The sequence below is a fragment of the Orcinus orca genome, chromosome 3 (assembly GCF_937001465.1).
Source record: "Orcinus orca chromosome 3, mOrcOrc1.1, whole genome shotgun sequence".
NCBI lineage: Eukaryota > Metazoa > Chordata > Mammalia > Artiodactyla > Delphinidae > Orcinus > Orcinus orca.
Genome location: NC_064561.1, coordinates 9804091 through 9816371, shown reverse-complemented (window position 1 = coordinate 9816371; position 12281 = coordinate 9804091). Strand labels below are relative to the sequence as shown.

Here is a 12281-nt window from a genome sequence, read left to right as displayed (position 1 = left end):
ATCATTATACATTTTGATTCAGTATTACCATGTATATTCTTCCTCAGGCAAATTTTTTTTCATAGTTAGAATTTTTGTCATGAAACGGATTTCTCATTTGTTCTTAATTAAAAACTTAAATCATGGTTTTGTTACTGCCTTCTTGCCAAAAACTGCCAGGTTCACACTTGTATTCAAATAGAGGGGCATGGGGGAGGGATAAATTGGGTGACTGGGGTTGACATATACACACTACTGTATATAAAATAGATAACTAATGAGAACCTACTGTATAGCACAGGGAACTCTACTCAATACTCTGTAATGGCCTATATGGGAAAAGAATCTAAAGAGTAAATGTATGTATAACTAACTCACTTTGTTGTACACCTAAAACTAACACAACATTGTACATAACTATACTCCAATAAAAAATTTTTTTGAAAAATGGATCAGAAAAAGCAATGTAAAAACAACAACAACAAATAGAGGGGCATAACGAATCATCATAATAAGGATGAACACAAACCATAAATGATAATGGGTCATATCAGTAAGAGACTGTCCAAAAAGTCTTACAGGATTTGGACTTGTGTTAGGTATTACCTCCTTTTCCAATCAACTGAGGCTTTATGAGTTTAGGTAAATTGTCAAGAACACAAACCTGGCAAGGGACAAAGACAGGGTTACTATTCCAAGCAAGGCTTTCTTGCTCAGAAGCTACTCTTGATGCTAATTTTTCAGCATCCCTCTTCTACTAGGCACTGTAGACTCAAATCATACACAATTTAGCATAAATAGGACACTACACACTCTGGATATATAGGTGTGAAACAAGTTCTTCAAGTCCTGGCTCTTATATTTTTGTGGGAAGAGGTGACTAACAAATAGCACAATCTGGGTTTATAAGATGGAAATAAGAGCTTTGAGGAAAGTAAACAATGCTATGAGGTAATAGGGAGACTGGAATTGTGTGTCTGTGGCAGGTCAGGGCCTCATGAGTGAGGATGTCATCACTGACCACTTTTTATTTACACCATCTTGCATCTTAAACACTATTTGAGGAACTGCTTGGGTGCAGATATAAGAAGTGGGGAGCAATACAGACATCCCTGCATTCCTGGGATCAACCATAATGGTTTCCCCATAAAGATGTAGACATGGTTCATCTTCATCTTCACCACAGTTGAAAGTTTTATTGCATGTAATAGTAATCATGAGTTTGGACATGGATTATCCAAGACTTGAGACTCCCCATTCCCATTACTTTGGGCCATGAGTAGTTTTGGTGTTTATGTTTGTATTTAACATCATTTGAAAAGATTTAAATTGCCTTTTAGGGACTTCCCTGGCAGTCCAGTGGTTAAGACTCTGAGCTTCCAATGCAGGGGATGCAGGTTCGATCCCTGGTCAGGGAACTAAGATCCCACATGACATTGGGCACGGCCAAAAATTGTAAAAAAATAAACTGCCCTTTATATTTCCATTATAATTTTGCTGCTACACAGAAGGAGTGACACCATGAAGCCTTTCTGGTCCTCCAAGTTTGAGGAAGGGTTCTGGTCATCTGCACACTTGTAGCCAGTCATGGGTTTTCCTGTGAGTGATATCTCTGCAAGTCCAACATGAAACACTAAAAAGAGCTACGGATGTTTAGGGGGCAGTCATCCAAGGAATAAGTGAAGTGAGCTGCAGACAGACGGCTATCCTCTTCAGTAATATCCCAAGTTAGTGGGAAAGGAGGTACGTCTGACATCCTCAAAATGGAAAGTTTTTAATGCCTTTTATAGGAAGAGAACTGGAAGCTTTTTGTTTCAATGGTCCACAGAGTTACAAAGCCCATTTTGCTGTTCATAGGTGTTATTCCCATAGTTTTAGACCTCCAGCACATGTTATGAAAAGGGAGGGAGGGCTTCCCTGGTGGTGCAGTGGTTAAGAATCCACCTGCCAACTCAGGGGACATGGGTTCAAGCCCTGGTCAGGGAAGATCCCACATGCCACAGAGCAACTAAGCCTGTGTGCCACAACTACTGAGCCTGTGCTCTAGAGCCCATGCTCCGCAACAAGAGAAGCCACCGCAATGAGAAGCCCGCTCACTGCAACGAAGAGTAGCTCCTGCTCACCACAACTAGAGAAAAAGCCCACATGCAGCAACGAAGACCCAATGCAACCAAAAATAAATAAAAATTTAAAAAATAAATTTATTTTTTAAAAAAAGGGAGGGGGACGGATTACCAGCTTTGTGTTTCATTAAAGAGCAAAAGAAGTCTAAACTTCCTCCATGTTTTCAGTACTAACTTATGTCTTCTCTGCATGATATAGATGTAATTTCATAATTATTTCTCAGTTGCTCTGCCCCTTCCCTAAGTATTCCTCCCATCTTTTTTTTTTTTTTTTTTTTTGGCCACACCTTGCAGCATGTGAGATCTTGGTTCCCCGACCACACATCCAACCTGTGCTGCCTGAAGTGGAAGCACAGAGTCTTTTTTGGCCTCCTGTGTTACAAATGAAAGTCAGACACAGGGAGAACAGGGTCTTACCAAACTCAGAGCTCATAATAATGGAATCTCAGCTTAAAGGCCTAATGTGTGCCACCACCCCTACTAGGCACTGTCAAAATTGTTATGCCCAGGAGAACAGTGCACAATTGTGCACTTTTACAAATGGAATCAAAGTTTACAAACAGGGCTCACATGACGACATGGTGTTCTATTGATATTGCATTCTGGAAAAGGCAGAGGCAAACATATAGGGACCTAAAATAGATCAGTGATTAAAGGTGGACAGAGTTAGTACAAATGGGCACCATAGGGGTGTTCTTTGGGGGTAATAGAGTATTCTCCATCTTTTGGAAGTAGTATTAGTATAAATTTGTGAAAACTTATAAATATGCTTAACAATAGTATGAAGAATTGAAGACCTGGAGAGGAAGGACTTAGTGCCCAACAAGCCTTTCTTGCAATCCCATCTTAATTAGGAAATGTCCTCTAGGGCTGCACCTGCCCACTGCCTATACACACAACTGGAGAGAAGTGAAAGGGCTCCCAGGATCTGCCTTTGACTTTAAGTCAGATTCTTCAGGCAGATCTCTGGGAAGGCAGGGGTCTAAAACAAAGGTTTACCCCACAGTTCTCCCCAAGTGGGCTCTGCCTGGGGACATACTGTTTCCTGGGCATCGGTATCATGTCTTCCAGTGCCATCTTGAGGGTATTTCTAGTTCTGAGTCCCACCTGAAACCTACTGTGTCTGCTGGGTGGGAAGCATCTATAGAAATCCAGGTCTGTCCCACTCGAAAATTTCTCTGCAGCAACGCCAGGTGGCTGTGAGCTGACAGGGCGGAATAAGCAGTGACAGAAATCATGTCATGGGGCACAACCCGCCCCCATGCTCAGTGGCCATTCTTCCCTGAGGTCAAGAGATTTTTTTTTCTTCTGGGCCAATGGAGAAAGCACCACAAGTGCCTGCCGGAGACAAGTGCTCCCGGTCTGCGCCCCAGTGTCTGAGGAGGGGCGCTCGTCCAGGGCGTTTTTTTCTTATACCACAGAGCCTTGCTTTTCTGGATGCTCCCCCTGTGGTTGACTCCCTACTTTGCAGTCTACAGGATATGAGAGACACCCACCAGAGGACACCTGGAGTCTACCCCAAACCAGTGATATGTACAAGCAGGGACCCTCTGAGCTTCACCTATTTCTTGGTATCCTTCAGGTGCTTTGCCGTGTGGATGAAAGGCTCTTGGTGCTGCAGCCAGGAGTCACTGCTGTGCCTCTGATGTGGGAGAGCCAACTTCAGGACACCGGTCCACAAGAGACCTCCCAGCTCCACGTAATATCAAATGGCAAAAATCTCCCAGAGATCTCTATCTCAACACCAACAACCAGCTTCACTCAATGACCAGCAAGCTACAGTGCTGGACACCCTATGCCAAACAACTAGCAAGACAGGAATACAGCCCCCTCCATTAGCAGAGAGGCTGCCTAAAAGCATAATAAGGCCACAGACACCCCAAAACACACCACCAGATGTGGACCTGCCCACCAGAAACACAAGATCCAGCCTCATCCACCAGAAAAAAGGCACTACTCCCCTCTACCAGAAAGCCTACACAACCCACTGAACCAACCTTAGCCACTAGGGGCAGACACCAAAAACAACAGGAACTAAGAACCTGCAGCCTGCAAAAAGGAGACACCAAACACAGTAAAATAAGAAAAATAAGAAGACAGAAAAACAGAAAGCAGATAAAGGAGCAAGATAAAAAAAAACCACCAGACCTAACAAATGAAGAGGAAATATGCAGTCTACCTGAAAAAGAATTCAGAATAATGATAGTAAAGATGATCCAAAATCTTGGAAATAGAATAGACAAAATGCAAGAAACATTTAACAAAGACCTACAAGAACTAAAGAGGAAACAAGCAACAATGAACAACACAATAAATGAAATTAAAAATACTCTAGAAGGGCGCAGTGGTGGCGCAGTGGTTGGGAGTCCGCCTGCCAATGCAGGGGACACGGGTTCGTGCGCCGGTCCGGGAAGATCCCACGTGCTCCAGAGCGGCTGGGTCCATGGGCCATGGCCGCTGGGCCTGCGCGTCCAGAGCCTGTGATCTGCAGCAGGAGAGGCCACAACAGTGAGAGGCCCACATAACACACACACAAAAAAAAAAACTCTAGAAGGGATCAATAGCAGAATAACTGAGGCAGAAGAACGGATAAGTGACCTGGAAGATAAAACAGTGGAAATTACTGCAGAGCAGAATAAAGAAAAAAGAATGAAAAGAACTGAGGAGAGTCTCAGACCTCCGGGACAACATTAAACGCACCAACATTCGAATTATAGGGGTCCCAGAAGAAGAAGATAAAAAGAAAGGGACTGAGAAAATATTTGAAGAGATTATAGTTGAAAACTTCCCTAATATGGGAAAGGAAATAGTTCATCAAGTCCAGGAAGCACAGAGAGTCCCATACAGGATAAATCCAAGGAGAAACACGCCAAGACACATATTAACCAAACTATCAAAAATTAAATACAAAGAAAACATATTAAAAGCAGCAAGGGAAAAACAACAAATAACACACAAGGGAATCCCCATAAGGTTAACAGCTGATCTTCCAGCAGAAACTCTGCAAGCCAGAAGGGACTGGCAGGACATATTTAAAGTGATGAAGGAGAAAAACCTACAACCAAGATTACTCTACCCAGCAAGGATCTCACTCAGATCTGATGGAGAAATTAAAACCTTTACAGACAAGCAAAAGCTGAGAGGTTCAGCACCACCAAACCAGCTTTACAACAACTGCTAAAGGAACTTCTCTAGGCAAGAAACACAAGAGAAGGAAAAGACCTACAATAACAAACCCAAAACAATTAAGGAAAATGGGAATAGGAACATACATATCAATAATTACCTTGTAAAAAATGTAAATGGATTAAATGTTCCCACAAAAAGACACAAACTGGCTGAATGGATACAAAAACAACACCCATATATATGCTGTCTACAAGAGACCCACTTCAGACCTACGGACACATACACACTGAAAGTGAGGGGATGGAAAAAGATATTCCATGCAAATGGAAATCAAGAGAAAGCTGGAGTAGCAATTCTCATATCAGACAAAATAGACTTTAAAATAAAGACTATTAGAAGAGACAAAGAAGGACACTACATAATGATCAAGGGATTGATCCAAGAAGAAGATATAACAATTGTAAATATTTATGCACCCAACATAGGAGCACCTCAATACATAAAGCAAATACAGCCATAAAAGGGGAAATTGACAGTAACACATTCATATTAGGGGACTTTAACACCCCACTTTCACCAATGGACAGATCATCCAAAATGAAAATAAATAAGGAAACACAGGCTTTAAATGATACATTAAACAAGATGGACTTAATTGATGTTTATAGGACATGCCATCCAAAAACAACAGAATACACATTTTTCTCAAGTGCTCATGGAACATTCTCCAGGATAGATCATATCTTGGGTCACAAATCAAGCATTGGTAAATTTAATAAAACTGAAATCATATCAATTATCTTTTCCGACCACAACGCTATAGGACTAGATATCAGTTACAGGAAAAGATCTGTAAAAAATACAAACACATGGAGGCTAAACAATACACTACTTAATAACCAAGTGATCACTGAAGAAATCAAAGAGGAAATCAAAAAATACCTAGAAACAAATGACAATGGAGACAAGATGACCCAAAACCTATGGGATGCAGCAACAGCAGTTCTAAGAGGGAAGTTTATAGCAATACAATCCTACCTTAAGAAACAGGAAACATCTCGAATCAACAACCTAACCTTGCACCTAAAGCAATTAGAGAAAGAAGAACAAAAAAAAACCCAAAGTTAGCAGAAGGAAAGAAATCATAAAGATCAGAAATAAATGAAAAAGAAACGAAAGAAACGATAGCAAAGATCAATTAAACTAAAACGTGGTTCTTTGAGAAGATAAACAAAATTGATAAACCATTAGCCAGACTCATCAAGAAAAAAAGGGAGAAGACTCAAATCAATAGAATTAGAAATGAAAAAGAAGTAACAACTGACACTGCAGAAATACAAAAGGATCATGAGAGATTACTACAAGCAACTCTACACCAATAAAATGGACAACCTGGAAAAAATGGACAAATTCTTAGAAATGCACAACCTGCAGAGACTGAATCAGGAAGAAACAGAAAATAGGAACAGACCAATCACAACCACTGAAATTGAACCTGTGATTAAAAATCTTCCAACAAACAAAAGCCCAGGACCAGATGGCTTCACAGGCAAATTCTATCAAACATCTGGAGAAGAGATAACACCTATCCTTCTCAAACTCTTCCAAAATACAGCAGAGGGAGGAACACTTCCAAACTCATTCTACGGGGCCACCATCACCCTGATACCAAAATCAGACAAAGATGTCACAAAGAAAACTACAGGCCAATATCACTGATGAACATAGATGCAAAAATCCTCAACAAAATACTAGCAAACAGAATCCAACAGTACATTAAAAGGATCATACAACATGATCAATTGGGGTTCATTCCAGGAATGCAAGGATTCTTCAATATACGCATATCAATCAACGTGATACACCATATTAACAAATTGAAAGAGAAAAACCATATGATCATCTCAATAGATGCAGAGAAAGCTTTCGACAAAAGTCAAAACCCATTTATGATAAAAACCCTGCAGAAAGTAGGCATAGAGGGAACTTTCCTCAACATAATAAAGGCCATATATGACAAACACACAGCCAACATCATCCTCAACGGTGAAAAACTGAAACCATATCCACTAAGATCAGGAACAAGACAAGGTTGCCCACTCTCACCACTATTATTCAACATAGTTTTGCAAGTTTTAGCCACAGCAATCAGAGAAGAAAAAGAAATAAAAGGAATACAAATCGGAAAAGAAGAAGTAAAGCTGTCACTGTTTGCAGATGACATGATACTACACATAGAGAATCCTAAAGATGCTACCAGAAAACTACTAGAGTTAATCAATGAATTTGGTAGAGTAGCAGGATACAAAATTAATGCACAGAAATCTCTGGCATTCCTATACACTAATGATGAAAAATCTGAAAGTGAAATTAAGAAAACGCTCCCATTTACAACAAAAAGAATAAAATATCTAGGAATAAACCTACCTAAGGAGACAAAAGAGCTGTATGCAGAAAATTATAAGACACTGATGAAAGAAATTAAAGATGATACAAATAGATGTAGAGATATACCATGTTCTTGAATTGGAAGAATCAACATTGTGAAAATGACTCTACTACCCAAAGCAATCTACATATTCAATGCAATCCCTATCAAACTACCACTAGCATTTTTCACAGAGCTAGAGCAAATAATTTCACAATTTGTATGGAAACACAAAAGACCCCGAATAGACAAAGCAATCTTGAGAACGAAAAATGGAGCTGGAGGAATCAGGCTCTCTGACTTCAGTCTATACTACAAAGCTACAGTAATCAAGACAGTATGGTACTGGCACAAAAACAGAAATATAGATCAATGGAACAGGATAGAAACCCAGAGATAAACCCACGCACACATGGTCACCTTATCTTTGATAAAGGAGGCAAAAATATACAGTGGAGAAAAGACAGCCTCTTCAATAAGTGGTGCTGGGAAAACTGAACAGGTACATGTAGAAGAATGAAATTAGAACACTCCCTAACACCATACACAAAAATAAACTCAAAATGGATTAAAGACCTAAATGTAAGGCCAGACACTATCAAACTCTTAGTGGAAAACATAGGCAGAACATTCTATGACATTAATCACAGCAAGATCCTTTTTGACCCGCCTCCTAGAGAAATGGAAATAAAAACAAAAATAAACAAATGGGACCTAATGAAACTTCAAAGCTTTTGCACAGCAAAGCAAACCATAAACAAGACTAAAAGACAACCCTCAGAATGGGAGAAAATATTTGCAAATGAAGCAACTGACAAAGGATTAATCTCCAAAATTGACAAGCAGCTCATGTAGCTCAATAACAAAAAGCAAACAACCCAATCCAAAAATGGGCAGAAGACCTAAATAGACATTTCTCCAAAGAAGATGTACAGATTGCCAACAAACACATCAAAGAATGCTCAACATCATTAATCGTTAGAGAAATGCAAATCAAAACTACAATGAGATATCATCTCACACCAGTCAGAATGGCCATCATCAAAATATCTACAAACAATAAATGCTGGAGAGGGTGTGGAGAAAAGAGAACACTCTTGCACTGCTGGTGGGAATGTAAATTGATACAGCCACTATGGAGAACAGTATGGAGGTTCCTTAAAAAACTAAAAATAGAACTACCATAAGACCCAGCAATCCCACTGCTGGACATATACCCTGAGAAAACCGTAATTCAAAAAGAGTCATGTACCAAAACGTTCACTGCAGCTCTATTTACAATAGCCAGGGCATGGAAGCAACCTAAGTGTCCAGCAAGAGATGAATGGATAAAGAAGATGTGGCACATATATGCAATGGAATATTACTCAGCCATAAAAGGAAATGAAATTGAGTTATTTGTAGTGAGGTGGATGGACCTAGATTCTTTCATACAGAGTGAAGTAAGTCTGAAAGAGAAAAACAAATACCATATGCTAACACAGATATGTGGAATCTAAGGGGAAAAAAAAGGTCATGAAGAACCTAGAGGTAAGATGGCAATAAAGACACAGACCTACTAGAGAATGGACTTGAGGATATGGGGAGGGGGAAGGGTAAGCTGTGACAAAGTGAGAAGTGGCATGGACATATATACACTACCAAACGTAAAATAAATAGCTAGTGGGAAGCAGCTGCATAGCACAGGGAGATCAGCTCGGTGGTTTGTGACCACCTAGACGGATGGGATAGGGAGGGTGGGAGGGAGGGAGACACAAGAGGGAAGAGATATGGAAACATATGTATATGTATAACTGATTCACTTTGTTATAAAGCAGAAACTAAAACACCATTGTAAAGCAATTATACTCCAATAAAAATGTTTTTTTAAAAAAAAGAACAGATTGGTAATGTAAACAGAGGTGAAAACCCTAAGAATCACAAGGGAATGCAATAAATAGAAAACACTGTAACAGAAATGAAGAGTGCCTTTGAGGGGTTCATCAGTAGACTGGAAATGTCTGAGGAAACAATCAGTGAGCTTGAAGAAATGCCAATAGAATCTTCTAATATGAAATGCAAAGGGAAAATAAAGATCAAAAAGAACAGACTCTGGAACAATTAACAAAAGGTGTAACATAAACATAATGGAAATATCTGAAGGAGAAGACAGAAAGGAACAGGAGAAATAACTGAAGATCTCAGTTAATTAATGAGATCTTCCCATAATTAATGATAGACACCAAAGGCACAGATTCAGGAAGCTCAGAGAATACCAAGCAGGATAAAACTTTTAAAGTGGGGACTTCCCTGGTGGTCCACTGGCTAAGACTCCACACTCCCAATGCAGGGGGCCTGGGTTCGATCCCTGGTCAGGGAACTAGATCCCACATGCATGCTGCAACTAAGAGTTCACATGCCACAACTAAAGATCCCTCATGCTGCAACTAAGACCTGGCGGAGCCAAAGTAAATAAAGAAATAGTAAGAAAATAGTAAAAAAATATGGTAGATATTAATCCAACTGTATCAATCATTTTAAGCATCAGTGGTCTAAATACCACATGGAAAGACACAAACTGTCATAGTAGATAATAAAATAAGACCTAATTATATGTTGTCTACAAGAAGCACACTTTGAATATAAACACAGAGATAGATAAAAGTAAAAGGATGGAGAAACATATACCATGCCAACACCAAACAAAAGAAAACTGGCATAGCTATATTAATTTCAGACAAAGCAGACTGCAGAGCAATGAAAACTCACAGGAATGAGGAAGGGCAGTACATAATTATATAGGGGCCACGTCTCCAAGAAGACATAGCAATCCTTCACGTGTATGTGTGTAACAACAGAGGGGCAAAATATACAAGGCAAAAACGGACAGAGGGACTTCCCTGGTGGTCCACTGGGTAAGACTCTGCACTCTCAATGCAGGGGGCCCAGGTTCGATCCCTGGCTGGGGAACTAAGATCCCACATGCCACAACTAAAAGCCCTCATGCTGCAACTAATAGCCCAAATGCCGCAGCTAAGAAGTCTGTGTGCCACAACCACAAGATCCTGCATCCTGCAACCAAAAGATCCTGCATGCCTCAACAAAGATCCCACATGCCACAACTAAGACCTGGTGCAGCCAAAATAAATAAATCAATTATTTTTTTAAAAAACCGATAGACCTGCAAGGAGAAATGAATCCACTACTATAGCGGTAGACTTCAACACCCCCTTATCATGAATCATAAATTCCAGCAAGCAGAAAATCAGGAAGGACAAAGTTGAACTGAACAGCACGATGAAACAACTGGACTTAATTGTAATCTATGGAATACTTCAGGCAACAACAGCAGAATACACATTCTTCTCAAGTTCACATGGAACATTCACCAAGACAGACCACATTCTGGGACATAAAATGCACCTTAATAGATTTGAAAGAAAAAAAAAAAGAAATCATACAAAATATGCTCAGACCACACTGGCATTAATCTAGAAATCAATCGCGGAAAGATAGTGGAAAACCCCCAAATACTTGGAGATTAAACAACACACTTCTAAATAACACATGAATCAAAGAAGTCTTGAGAACAATTAAACATTATTTTGAATTAAATAAAAATGAAAATACAACTTATCAAATTTTGTGGGATACAGCAAATTCAGTACCTAGAGGGAAATTTATACCACTGAATGCATACTGTAGAAAAGATCTATAATCAATAATGTAAGCGTCTAAATTATTAGAGAAATGCAAATCAAATCTACAGTGAGGTACCACCTCACACCGGTCAGAATGGCCATCATTAAAAAGTCTACAAATAACAAATGCTGGAGAGGGTGTAGAGAAAAGGGGACCCTCCTACACTGTTGGTGGGAATGTAAAGTGGTGCAGTCACTATGGAAAATAGTATGGAGGTTCCTCAAAAAACTAAAAATAGGGACTTCCCTGGTAGCCCAGTGGTTGGGACTCCGCGCTTCCACTGTGAGGGGCGAGGGTTCGATCCCTGGTTGTGTCACTAGGATCACGCATGCCGTGCGGCACTGCCAAAAAAAACCCCCAAAACTAAAAATAGAGTTGCTATATGACCAAGCAATCCTAATCCTGGGCATATAACCAGATAAAACTCTAATTCAAAAAGATACATGTACCCCTATGTTCATAGCAGCACTATTCACAATAGCCAAGACATGGAAACAACCTAAATGTCCAACGATAGATGAATAGATAAAGAAGATGTGGTACATATACACAGTGGAATACACTCAGGCATTAAAAAAGAATGAAATAATGCCATGTGCAGCTACATGGATGTACCTAGAGATTATCATACTAAGTGAAGTAAGTCAGAAAGAGAAAGACAAATACCATATGGTATCACTTATATGTGGAATCTAAAATATGACACAAACTTATCTATGAAACAGAAACAAACTCACAGACATAGAGAACAGACTTGTGGTTGCCAAGCGGGAAGTGGGAGTAGAGGAGGGATGGATTGGGAGTTTGGGATTAGCAGATGCAAACTACTATATACAGAATGGATAAACAACGAAGTCCTACTGTATAGCACAGGGAACTATATTCAATATTCTGTGATAAACCATAATAGAAAATAATATGAAAAAGAATGTATATATATA

General features: G+C 39.7%; 1 non-coding gene across 1 annotated transcript; it reads left to right on the top strand.

Annotated features, from left to right (window-relative positions):
• The first annotated feature begins 10535 nt into the window (after positions 1-10535).
• On the top strand, positions 10536-10608 carry TRNAE-CUC (transfer RNA glutamic acid (anticodon CUC)). Its single transcript has one exon. It is a non-coding gene; the product is annotated as a tRNA-Glu (tRNA).
• The last annotated feature ends 1673 nt before the right edge of the window (positions 10609-12281 follow it).